This window comes from Solanum tuberosum, unplaced genomic scaffold (assembly GCF_000226075.1).
Source record: "Solanum tuberosum cultivar DM 1-3 516 R44 unplaced genomic scaffold, SolTub_3.0 scf00153, whole genome shotgun sequence".
Lineage (NCBI taxonomy): Eukaryota > Viridiplantae > Streptophyta > Magnoliopsida > Solanales > Solanaceae > Solanum > Solanum tuberosum.
Genome location: NW_006239082.1, coordinates 924609 through 936205, shown reverse-complemented (window position 1 = coordinate 936205; position 11597 = coordinate 924609).

Sequence of the window (11597 nt, the reverse complement as noted above, 5' to 3'; positions counted from 1 at the left end):
GATTTTTTTTATGGGGGTGGGGGTGGGGGGTGGGTGTGTGTGTATACAATAGTTGATTGTAATGATCACAAGTAGCAAGTAACAAAGTAACTGTTTAACATGTTTTAACTCAATATTTGACGGAAGTAGGGTTTTATTGTTTTGATCCCCATGAATCCTTAACTCAGTAGAACCTTGGAGTAATAACCTTGTCTAGTGTTATCATTCAAGATCGGTAAGTTAGTTATCAGCTAAGTAGATAGTTGCCTATGGAGGTGAATTTCACAACGCCACTTGGTTAGTATACGAGTGTATGCTTTACTAACCCTTACCTTTGATCCCAAATTAGCTATCCTTGGGTTAGTTCAATATGTTAAACGAGGGTTGATAGCCTCAAATATTCGTTGTATAATATCATTTCCCATTCATTACTCCTTTGGGCAGGCAAGTAGGAATAAGACTAGTTCTAACGTAGGCCTCCGTTAAAAAGTAATCAAAGTAAAGAGAAAAATAATACATACATGCACACCATTCAAGAATTACTATTTATTAGATCTACGTTGTTAATTCTTCATAGTTCTCACAACCCTAGTTGTGAATTTATCTAGTCACAATTATTTGAACACAATTCATAATAATTTGGTTTATAAAAATCATGAACTTACAATACGAATGTTGATAAGTTGGAATCTTGAATTGAATTGCAGATTAAAAAATCAAAGATCAATGTGTTATTAAAATCCAAGAATTCAAGAATTAATGCAGAAGTAGATCACTATTAATACTTAAACTCCAAAGCAGGCATAACATCATAAATAACCCTACAAAATTTATAGACATATAAAACCTAGTCCAACTATTCTGGAAAGTAGGAAATCGACAATTTTTACGACTTTGAAGTACAAATTGTATTCACACTGCTCATGGTGTAGTCTCATGGATTGAACGTGAATCTTCAATACTAGGACATTTTCCACGAACGAGATCTACGGTCCTTCCTGTTCTGTAGTATTCTCCGCCTTCTATTTATCAAATTTTTGAATATCATGTACGGGCCAAATGTACGGCCCGTGCAAACATCTACAACCTATTATATGCACCCGTGGTCTGAAAGTAAACCTTTTTAGATCTCCAGTATTGTTTCAACGACCTAGAGTCTACAACATTTTAATCACTTTACAACGCATACTAGCTACTCGTGCACTTCGGAACCTAGTTCATCAACCCTCTGATCAATAATCATGAACCCTCTTTTACAGCTCTGTATCACCTCTGAATTTAGACTTGAACTTTTCTATAGAAAAAGGTGAACCACGGAGGGGTTCACAGGCCGTGATCAGGACCACGGTCCGTTACCCTCATCGTGGTTCATGATGAGTCTGAGATTTGGACTCATTTCGGGCTTTATTTATAATGATTTAGAGTTCTCAAATGCTTATTTTGTGCCAATAACTGATGTAAAACCCTTGATTTCTAGGTATTTGGATTGAGAAACAAAGCAAAGACACTAATTTGCAAAAAGGAACAAAGCGAGATGAAAGAATGAAGAAAAGTAAGCGTGGTGATCGCCAAGTCTACTTGGCGAGTCACCAAATGGTTTCTTGACCGCCTAATGTTCAGTGTGCCAAGCCCTGAAGGAAAGAACCAAGTGGTGAGAGAAAGGAACAGTCGGCGGATCGCCGAGTGGTTCCGCGATGCAGTGTTAGATCGCCCAAAGTTACAAAACTCGAGGATGCTGAAGGTCAAGGCAGAAAGGCGATGGAATTGACCAAAGGGCGAATCATCGAGTGGATCGGCGAGCCTGACTTACTACACCGAGTGACTCTTCGCAACACATTTTTGGCGACTATAAATACATTTTTAAATATCAATTCTAGTATCATTGAATCATTTTCATTCTGAATAGTATCTGTGTTCATATTTGGAGAGTTTTTCTTAGCTTTTGAAGAATTGAAGTTTTTCATTTTTGAGAAATTGAAAGTGGGTCTTTGAGATTTTTCAATTTGGACCTTTGTAAAGACGAAATAAATCATACCCGGTTGATGGAAACTCAATTTGTTTTTATCTTTTTATGATGTCTAGCTAAAACCCCAATTCTTGGGGTGTGTATGTTATTATGGACTGATTTAGTTTATGGGTATTGCTAATTGTTAGTTTAAATGCTGTTTAGAAGTGATTTCAATCATTAATTATGGTTTAATTTAAGAATTCTAGTTGCAAATACAGTTCTACCTTTATGTTTTTGGCTTGCTCGAGAGAGAGGTTTGAAACTAAGATTATTGATTGATGGTCTGTGGGTATTGGGTTGTCATGGGTTCAGCTCGAGAGAGTGAATCCTAAACCCTTTTCCACACATTCAACTCGAGAGAGTGAATGGACAAAAGTGTAGGCTGTTCTTATTTTGCATGCTTATTGATGTTCGAGAGAAATCAACTTGATTCAGGGTAAATTGTTCAAGAAAAAGTTTACCTCCTCTATGGTCTAGCTTATTCACTAATTTACAGCTATTTCCTAACAGTTGCAATTACCCATTTGTCTATAATAGCCTATAATCGAACCACATCCCAAGAACCCGTCTCATTATTGTTATTTTGGTATTGTTTGCTGCTTTTGTAGTTGATAATTAAAATCAAAACCCCCTTTATTTGACATTCGTGTCACCCCCTGATTTGAATTATGTTTTTATTCGATAATGTCTATTCCTATGAATGATTTGATCATGTTCACACTTTACCATTGAATCTTAAAGACGTACCGCTCCCTGTTGGATTTGACCCCAACTCATTTGGTTGGTTTATATACTGATTAACGATCGGTGACGGTTAGAATTGGATGAAATGTCTTTGAAACGTTATTAATCAAAATGGTGCCGCTGCCGGGGAGTGGTGTTGGTTAAGATTCTTTGGTTAAGTTAAATTTTGTTCTTTTTAGTCATAGTTGAATCTACTTATTTTCAATTTTGGTGTGAGTGTTGCTGTTTTGAACAGAGGAAATGAGTGTGAACGGAAGCAATTATAGCCAAGTGGGCCACCAAGTTGACATCGGTAACCTCAACGATGTCAATGAGATGAATGCTAATGACCCTCATCTAATGGGTGGAATTGGTGCCATTCGCTTGCCTCCGGCTGAAGGGAACGTTGTGTTCCATATTACAAGTACCATGTTGCAATTCTTGCAATTGAAAGGGTTATTTGATGGGTTGGCTCATGAGGATCCCTATGAGCATATTAGAAACTTTATTGATGTTTATGGACAATTCTTCTTCAAGAACATATCCGAAGAGTCGGTTCGGTTGAGGTTGTCCCCATTTTCTTTAATTGGAGAAGAATGTAAGTGGCTGGATGAATTGCCACGAAACTCGATCACTTCGTGGGAAGAGCTTGTCACCGCATTTCAAGTGCGATTTTTCCCTCCTTTGAGGATTATGACTCTTCAGGGAAGCATCCAAAGCTTCAAGTGTTTGGAGGGTGAGCCAATTCATGAGACTTGGCTACGATTCAAGAAGTTGGTGCTGCAATGCCCAACTCATGGTTTACCTGACAACGTTTTGCTGCAGTATTTTTACCGAAGCCTTGATTCGGTGAACAAGGGTGTAACTGACCAACTTTATCTGGGAGGTTTGATGCAACAACCTTACATTAGCAGGCCAGCTCTTGGATGGTATGACCACAATCAATAGGCTTGGTACACCGACAAAGATCAGGTCTCCCCTTTCACATTTAAATTGACCAAATAGCAGCTTGAGAAAGACCAAGAGAGGGACCAGAACATGGCAAATATTATGACACAACTTGACATTTTGTCCAAAAATGTCATGGGAGCTGGTGCAAGAAGTGTCAATGTTGTGGGTGTTGGGTGTGTAAACCTCGATGAGGCCAAGTTTGAAGCGTTGTACAACGAAGAGGTGAACTTTCTAGGTAACCAAGGAGGTGGTTATCATACAAACTACCCAAGGCAGGGTGGTAACCAAGGTTAGAATAGGGATGAAGGCTGGAAGGATCGTGATAGAGAGTGGAGGGATCGTAACCCTACTTGGAAGGAAAGAGATGGGGAGAAGGATAAGTATGTTCCTCCCCACGAGCGCCAAAAGCCCAAAGATTTGAGGGTGGCTGGTCTGAGGATATGCTTTCTCGTATTATCAACAAGGTTGAGGGGTCCGACAAAATCTTGAAAGAGATGAAGGAAGATGTGTCGACCCTTAGCGAGACAGTTACCTCTCATTTCGTCTCTACCAAGCAGTTGCGACCCAAATGGGTCATATTTCATCTCATTTAAACCCGAGACAACAAGGGGGGTTGCCTAGTGACACTATGGCCAACCCTAAGAATGAGGTTTGAGCGTGGACTTGCGTCGTGCCACGACGTTAACTAAGGCGCTGCTTGGGAGGCAACCCAAGTTTTTATTGCTTTCTTTTTGCTTTCAAAATAATCATGTGTTGATTTTGCAGGTTAAAGTGTGGAATATGTCTGAAAATTGAAAATTGGTGAGCAAAGATGTCCAGTCGGTGACTCACCGAAGAGGTTGGCAAGCCCGACTTAGACTGCCGTTAGACTCAAAAAATTCTAAGTTTGGAGTCTGTAAAATTCGACGAGCCCAGGAGCAAATCGGCGTGTCACCGAACGGGTCGGCCATCATGACTTTGTCCGCCATTTGGACCCCCACATTAATTGGAGGTCCTGTAAAACTCGGCGAGGTAAGTGCCTACTCGGTGTGTCGGCGAGCATAACTAATATTGCCGAAAGGGAGACAACTGGACGATTTTAAATGCCAAAGGTTCAAAAGTTCAAACTCTTTCATATTCCCTCACTTTTTAACTTTCCTAAATCACACCCGCACTATATTTTTCTATATTTTTGCATTATTACCGCTTGTTAGTCGTTGATTGTGTGCTCGGAGTTGGAATTCTTTGCCACCTAGCTTTTCAAACAAGTTATTCGGCATTGAAGGTCTGTTTTCCAAACCCCGAACTTATATTTAGCATTTTTTTTCTCATTTGCAATTATTTTGATCTTAGTGAAGTGTGCTGGGCCTCTTTGAATTGTAAATGTGTGTATGTTTGCCTGTTTTAAATTAGTAGTCTTGCCTATATTGCCTAAATGTTGATTTCCCAAATTTCGTGCTTAGAAATTGGTCTAAATTGTTGGGTTGTGCTAAAATGTTGTTGGGTTTAGTCGGGTGAAGTTTGAGTAACCCAAATTTGTGCCATATGACGTGCTTTCCCCAATGATGGAGTGGTTGACGTCATTCTTAAGGGATAAAGTCATCAAATGGCCAAATTTGGCTAAACCGGGAGAAGTCTGAGTATCCCGGGGGCATGGGTTTTATGGGTATGAGTCTAATTGAGCTAGTGTATGTTTTGATTTTGTTTTCGGGGGCTGTGGGGTTGATTTTTGAAGTCGGGGAAGAAAGTAGGCACGTTGGGCAGTTTGGCGAGCTGGGTTGAGCTCACCGAACCACTCGGAGGTTTGCCGAATCCCCCTTGATCGCCTTTAGTTTCATGCTAATATTGAGTTTGGGTTCTGTAACTTTCGGCGAGAAGCCTAAGTTCACCGAGTGCACTCGGCGACTCACCGAAAGTCTTCTTTGATCGCCCTTTCTACGCCCCTAACTCTTAAAATACACTGTAACTTTTGGCGGGCTTGTATTTGTTCGCCCAATGCTGTCGGCGATTCGTTGAAAGGCTCCTCCCATCGCCGACATGCCAATTTTTCTGAGAATTTTTTAGCCAATCCTTTCGGCGAGCCCGATCTAGCTCGCAAAAGTGATTCAGTGAGTCTGTCTGCAACTATTTTTCTGTATATTTTCTTGAACTATTTCTAAATTTCCCCGCTGTTTTTGCAGATATGGCTAGACCAAAAGTGGCAGGTAGGACATGCCTCCCCGCAAGAGGGCTAAGGGAATAAACATCAATGAGGATGCGGCTGCATCCCAGGCTAAGGAAACCAAACTTCCCACCACAGGTGGGAAGGGAAAAGGGAAGGGCAAGGCACTTGCTCCTGCGTCATCGGAGGTCAGCTCCGACAGTGACGAAATCTATGCCACTCACCTCACCACTTCTGAGAGTGGGGGTGAGCACCAGGACCATCAGGCTGCAACTTCTGAGCCTGAAGATGAGTTATTGTTAGCCTAGAGAGCTGAACTACGTTCTAAGAGGCTGAATGATCCGTCTAGGATCAGGACTCCCCAGACCACTACTTCTCCTCCTGCTCCAGCACAGGCTGTGGTCCTAGCACCACAAGTACAAGGTCCTCCTCCCCGATCTATGATCAAATTTGAAGACGGAAGGGCTGAGGACCATTATTGAAGAAAAGAGGTTGTCTACTAATTGGGTAATTGACAGATACCCAGAGGTTATGAGCTACTTGAGGTCTCAGAAGTTCCAGTTTTTCACTAAACCCCATGGTCCTTATGTTCCCAATTGGGTCTGGGTGTTCTACACTACCTACGGAGCTTTAGTGCCACAAGGGACGAAGCTGGCCGATAGACTATGTGGTTTTTAGGGGTAAAAAGGTGAAATGTGATAGTGATGCTATCAATGCAGTCCTGGGGGTTTCAACACAAGTTGAAGATGACTGCCAATACAAGATCAAGACAAAAACATTAGAAAATATAAAGAAGTGGTTGGCTCCTCTGATATATGACGGTACTTCCAAGTGGCTCGATGTTGGAGCACCCATTGAAAAGAAGGACCTAAATATAGCAACAAGGTTCTGGTTTGGCTTCATCCGCAGTACTATCATGCCATCCTAGAACGAGTCGATTCTCCGTCACATAAAAGCAGCCTGTCTTGGTTGCATCATTGCTGGGACAAGGCTGAACTTATGGATGATCATTGCACAGGAGATGGTCATGATGGCCAAGCAACGCCAGACTTCTCTCCCCTTTTCGGTGTTGATCATCGAGTTGTGCAGACAAACTCAGGTGCCTCGAGATGAGAAGAAGGGTATGGAAGTGATTCCCATATCTTCTACCGACATCCGGAGGATTGAGGCGAGATACTTAAAAATGATGAGGGCGAGAAGAAGAAGGCAGCCCCGGTGGACACATCCCTGATTGTGGATACTGATGTATTACCTGTAGAGGCACCTTTGCCTACTCTGGCCTCTGGGCCTTCAGGTATATCGAGCACTGCCCCTTCTATGACACCTAGTTCCTCTATAGCTCCCTTTCCTCCTATGTCTGGTGCCTCTGCTGTTGCTGCTTCCTGACCTCCATTCACTCAGGCTGCATTACTACGGATGGGGCAGCTAGCCCATTCTGCTGATAGATGCGCCTCTAGACTTGTGGCCACCATTCTGGGAATGATCGAGAGAGCCCTTGCTGATACTGTGACACCTTTGAGTTCTACTATTGATGCCCTTGCGGCAAGGATAGCGGTGTGCGAGCGTGGCCAAGGGGTCACTAAGGAGGGCTCTAAATGCCACTATTACTGAGCTGATGAGAGATGTGGACCAGCTGAAGTCCACCAATATGTCAATGATTTTTGGGACTGTGGAGATCCCCCATATGCCAGCTGATACGGATGTGCCTCCGGCTACCACCAGAGATGAGATTCGAGTTGAGAGGTAGCTGCTGTCGAGTTTGAGGCTGAGACTGATGAGGATCAGCTGGGTGTTGATGAGTATGCTTCTTATGAGGACCTTACAGAGAGAGTGAATGGACTAAAGCGTAGGCTGTTCTTATTTTTCATGCTTGTTGATGTTCGAGAGAAATCAACTTGATTCGGGGTTAATTGTTTGAGAGAAAGTTTACTTCTTATATAGTCTAGCTTATTCACTAATTTACAGCTATTTCTTAACAGTTGCAATTACCCATTTGTCTATAATAGCCTATAATCGAATCACATCCCAAGAACCCTTCTCATTATTGTTATTTTTGTGTTGTTTGTTGCTGCTGTAGTTGATAATTAAAATCAAAACCCCCTTTATTTGACATTCGTGTCACCCCCTATTTGAATTATGTTTTTATTCGATAATGTCTATTCCTATGACTGATTTGATCATGTTCACACTTTACCATTGACTCTTAAACACGTACCCCTCCCTGTGGGATTCGACCCCAACTCATTTAGTTGGTTTATATACTGATTAACGATCGTTGACGCTTAGAATTGGATGAAGTGTCAAACCCACCTAGAAGTGGTGGACCACAGAGCCCTTCACGGGTCGTGGACCACCACATGAGCCGTGGGAAGGCTCGTGGAAGCCATGTAGAGTCATCAGGATTCAGGGGGTGGGACCACAGAGGCCACCATGGGCCATGGTCCCAAAGACGAGTTGTGGAGGGGTCCGTCACCCAGAACTAGTAGACCCCATCCCTAAGTGGAGAATCACGGTGTCCTTCACGGTTCGTGTTCCTACACACGGTTCGTGAAGTGGGCCGTAGAGGGGCCTCCCAGAACCAGTAGACACTAGCCAGCAAACCACGATCCACTTGATGGGCAGTGGTCCCTTTGACGGTCCGTTAGTGGCGCTATAGTCGGCCCCGTCAGATTTTAAGTTAGGGTCATTTTGGTCTTTTCCCATAAACGTTGGGCAATTAAACTACGCGCTTAACTCCTAAACTACATCATTTTACTCAATTTAAGCCTAATAACCTAGCCGGAACATAACCAAAATCATTATGCACCAAAATTAGTGCCAAAAAGTAGAGGAAAGTCGACCAGTCCTCTCAAGAACATGCAACATATTTTCTTTAGTTCCAGCCTCGAAATTGAAGAATTTCTCCATAGATTTTGTCACAAGGTATGTGGGATTTCACTAGTCGGTTCCTTTCATCCACTTGGTTCCTAAAATTCTATCAGATTCTTGATTCTCTATATCTTGTTTATACCTAGGATGTGTAAAACCATATAAATTATTCTGATTTAGCTGTGATAGTATTCCAAATCAAATTATCATGTTTTAGTGGAATCCTTGCTTAGTCCTTTGCATGAAACTCAGAATCTTAGTTGTGTAGATTCGCATAGTTCATAAATTACACTTGTTAGGTCTGTTAAACAGATAAACATGCTCCGGTTTTCGAATGTTACATTGTTAGTTCTTAAATGTTACATTCTTAGATTTGTATGTTAGAACCTTGAGCTATCCAACATTTCAGTTATGTCGTGTCTTACATATTTCTAGTTGGGAGAAGGCTTGGAACCGAGTTGGACTAGGGTTCAGCATACCCTCATAGTCCCAGAACTACCCCGTAGATTTATAAGTCCCTTCTGTGGGCATCAGATTTAGTGATCAAGACAGTCATGCCTTTTTATCCCTGGCAAGGTATATTGGGTCCTCTTGATGGGGCGTATACATCGGACTCCACGTTTGGCTCACATAATTTTATGTTGGTTAATAGTAGCTCCACAGTCAGACTCTAGTGTATTTGACCATGTTTTCCGTTTATACTTTAGTATTCAGTCTCAGAATGTCAGGTTCATGATTAGTACTTGGTCATTGCATTTAGCTCAGTTTACAGTTATATTTTAGTATCTATGTTTCTGTTCAGATTATATCATTGCTTAGTTACGCTTTGCTTAGCATATATGTTTGTTTAGCTATTATCTATATCCTGCATGCTTAGTACATTCCAAGTACTGACGCATACTCTGCGCTACATCCTTTCATGATGTAGGGATAGGAACCCAACATCTAGATCACGTATAGATTGGTTCCCGACCTGTATTGGGCAGCTTCAGTGGTGAGTCCTCATACTTTGAGGACAACAGACATGTTTTTCACATCTAGTCTTTCATTTTAGTTTTTAGTTTTGCTAGAGTTAGTTGGGGGGGATGTCCCAATAACTTTAGTCAGTAGAGGCTTTTTCAGACATTTAGATTCAACTTTAGCTTTTGAGTGATTGTTCAGTAGCACTAAACTCATAGTACATTATATATATTGATGAGTCCATGATTTGGACTCCTTTAGGAGATTATTTTAATTGATTTAGTATCCTCAAATGCATATTTTGACTCAATAACTGATGTAATCCTTCAATTTCAGGTATTTGAACTTAGAGACAAAGCATGGACACTATGGAGCAAAAAGGAACAAGGCAGCTGAAAGAACGAAGAAAAAAGGCCTGAGGATCGCCTAATCCATTGGGCAAGTCGCTGAATGGCCTTGGTCTCGCCCAATGTTCCAGTGTGCCAAGCCTTGAAGGACAAAAATCAAATAGGCGATCATAAGAAGCAGTCGGCCAGTTGGCGAACGGTTTCGCGAAGCAGTGCCATATCGCCCAAAGTTATAGAACTTGAAGTTGCTGAAGGACAATGCAGAAAGGCGATGAACTAGACCAAAGGGCGGATCGCCGAGTGGATCGGCGATCCCGACTAACTGCATTGAGTGATCCTTCGCAGCACACCTTTTGACAACTATAAATACCTATTTGAATTTTTAGTTTAGAAGGAAGTTCTACATTTTAGAAATCAGTTTTTTAGAATTACTCAGTTTTAGAACTTAGTTTTTGGAGACAATTTTCCTTAGCTTTGAAGAGTTGAAGATTCTTCATTCTTGACGTGTGTAAAGACAATATTTATCGTGCCCATTTGATGTAAACACTTTCCCGTATCAATTTCTATATCTTTACTATGTCTAGCTAAAGCCCCAATTCTTGGGGTGTGATTTTGTGAATATGGGTTAAATTTACTGTTGCGTATTTCTAATTGATTGTTTATTCGTTGTTTAGAGGTGATTTCGTTTAGTAGTTGTGTTTGAATTAAATGGGGTTGTAGTTGCAAATACAATTTTATCTTCGTGTTTTTGACTTGCTCGAGAGAGAAGTTTTAAAACCAAAACTACTGAATCGATAATCCGTGGTAATTGAGTTGTCGTGGGTTCAACTCGAGAGAGTGAATCCTAAACCCTCTCCCACACATTCAGCTCGAGAGAGTGAATGGACTAAGGCGAAGGCTGTGCTTCATTGCCGCTTATTGGTGTTCGAGAGAAACCGATTTGATTCGGGGTAAATTGTTCGAGAGAAAATTTAACCCCACTAAAGTCTAGCCTAGTTACCAATTTGCAGCTAGTTACTATCAATAGCATTTACCCAGTTGTGTATTTTAGCCTATATTCCTATCACATCCCAAGAATCCCGTCTCCATATTTACATTTTCATTCTACTTGTCAATTTAGTTGATAATTGCCTATAAAACCCCCTTTAATAATTGACACTTGTGTCACCCTTTAATTTATCATGTTTTTCTTCATAAATGTCTATAGCTATGATTAACTTGAACACATTTTTGATTTTCTATTGATTCTCAATTACAAACCACTCCCTTGGGACTCGACCCCAACTCACTAGTTGGGTTATATTAATATTGAACGACCGTGGACGCTTAGTATTGGATGAAACGCCCAGATATGTCAAGTCAAAATGGCGCCGCTACCAAGGATTGTTGCTAATTGAGAATTTTTAGTGAAGTTGGATTTTGTTCTTGTTAATTATAGTAATACTTACTTAATTTTTAGTTTTGGTTTCGTTTTGTTTGTTGTGTATTACAATAGGAAAGATGAGTGTGAATGGTAATTATAGGTATCAAACGAATCACCCCATTTTGAAATTATTGAATCTTAGGGACAACCTCCTAACGTTCAAGCAAGTGGGGGGGGGGGTGAAACTATCCATGATAT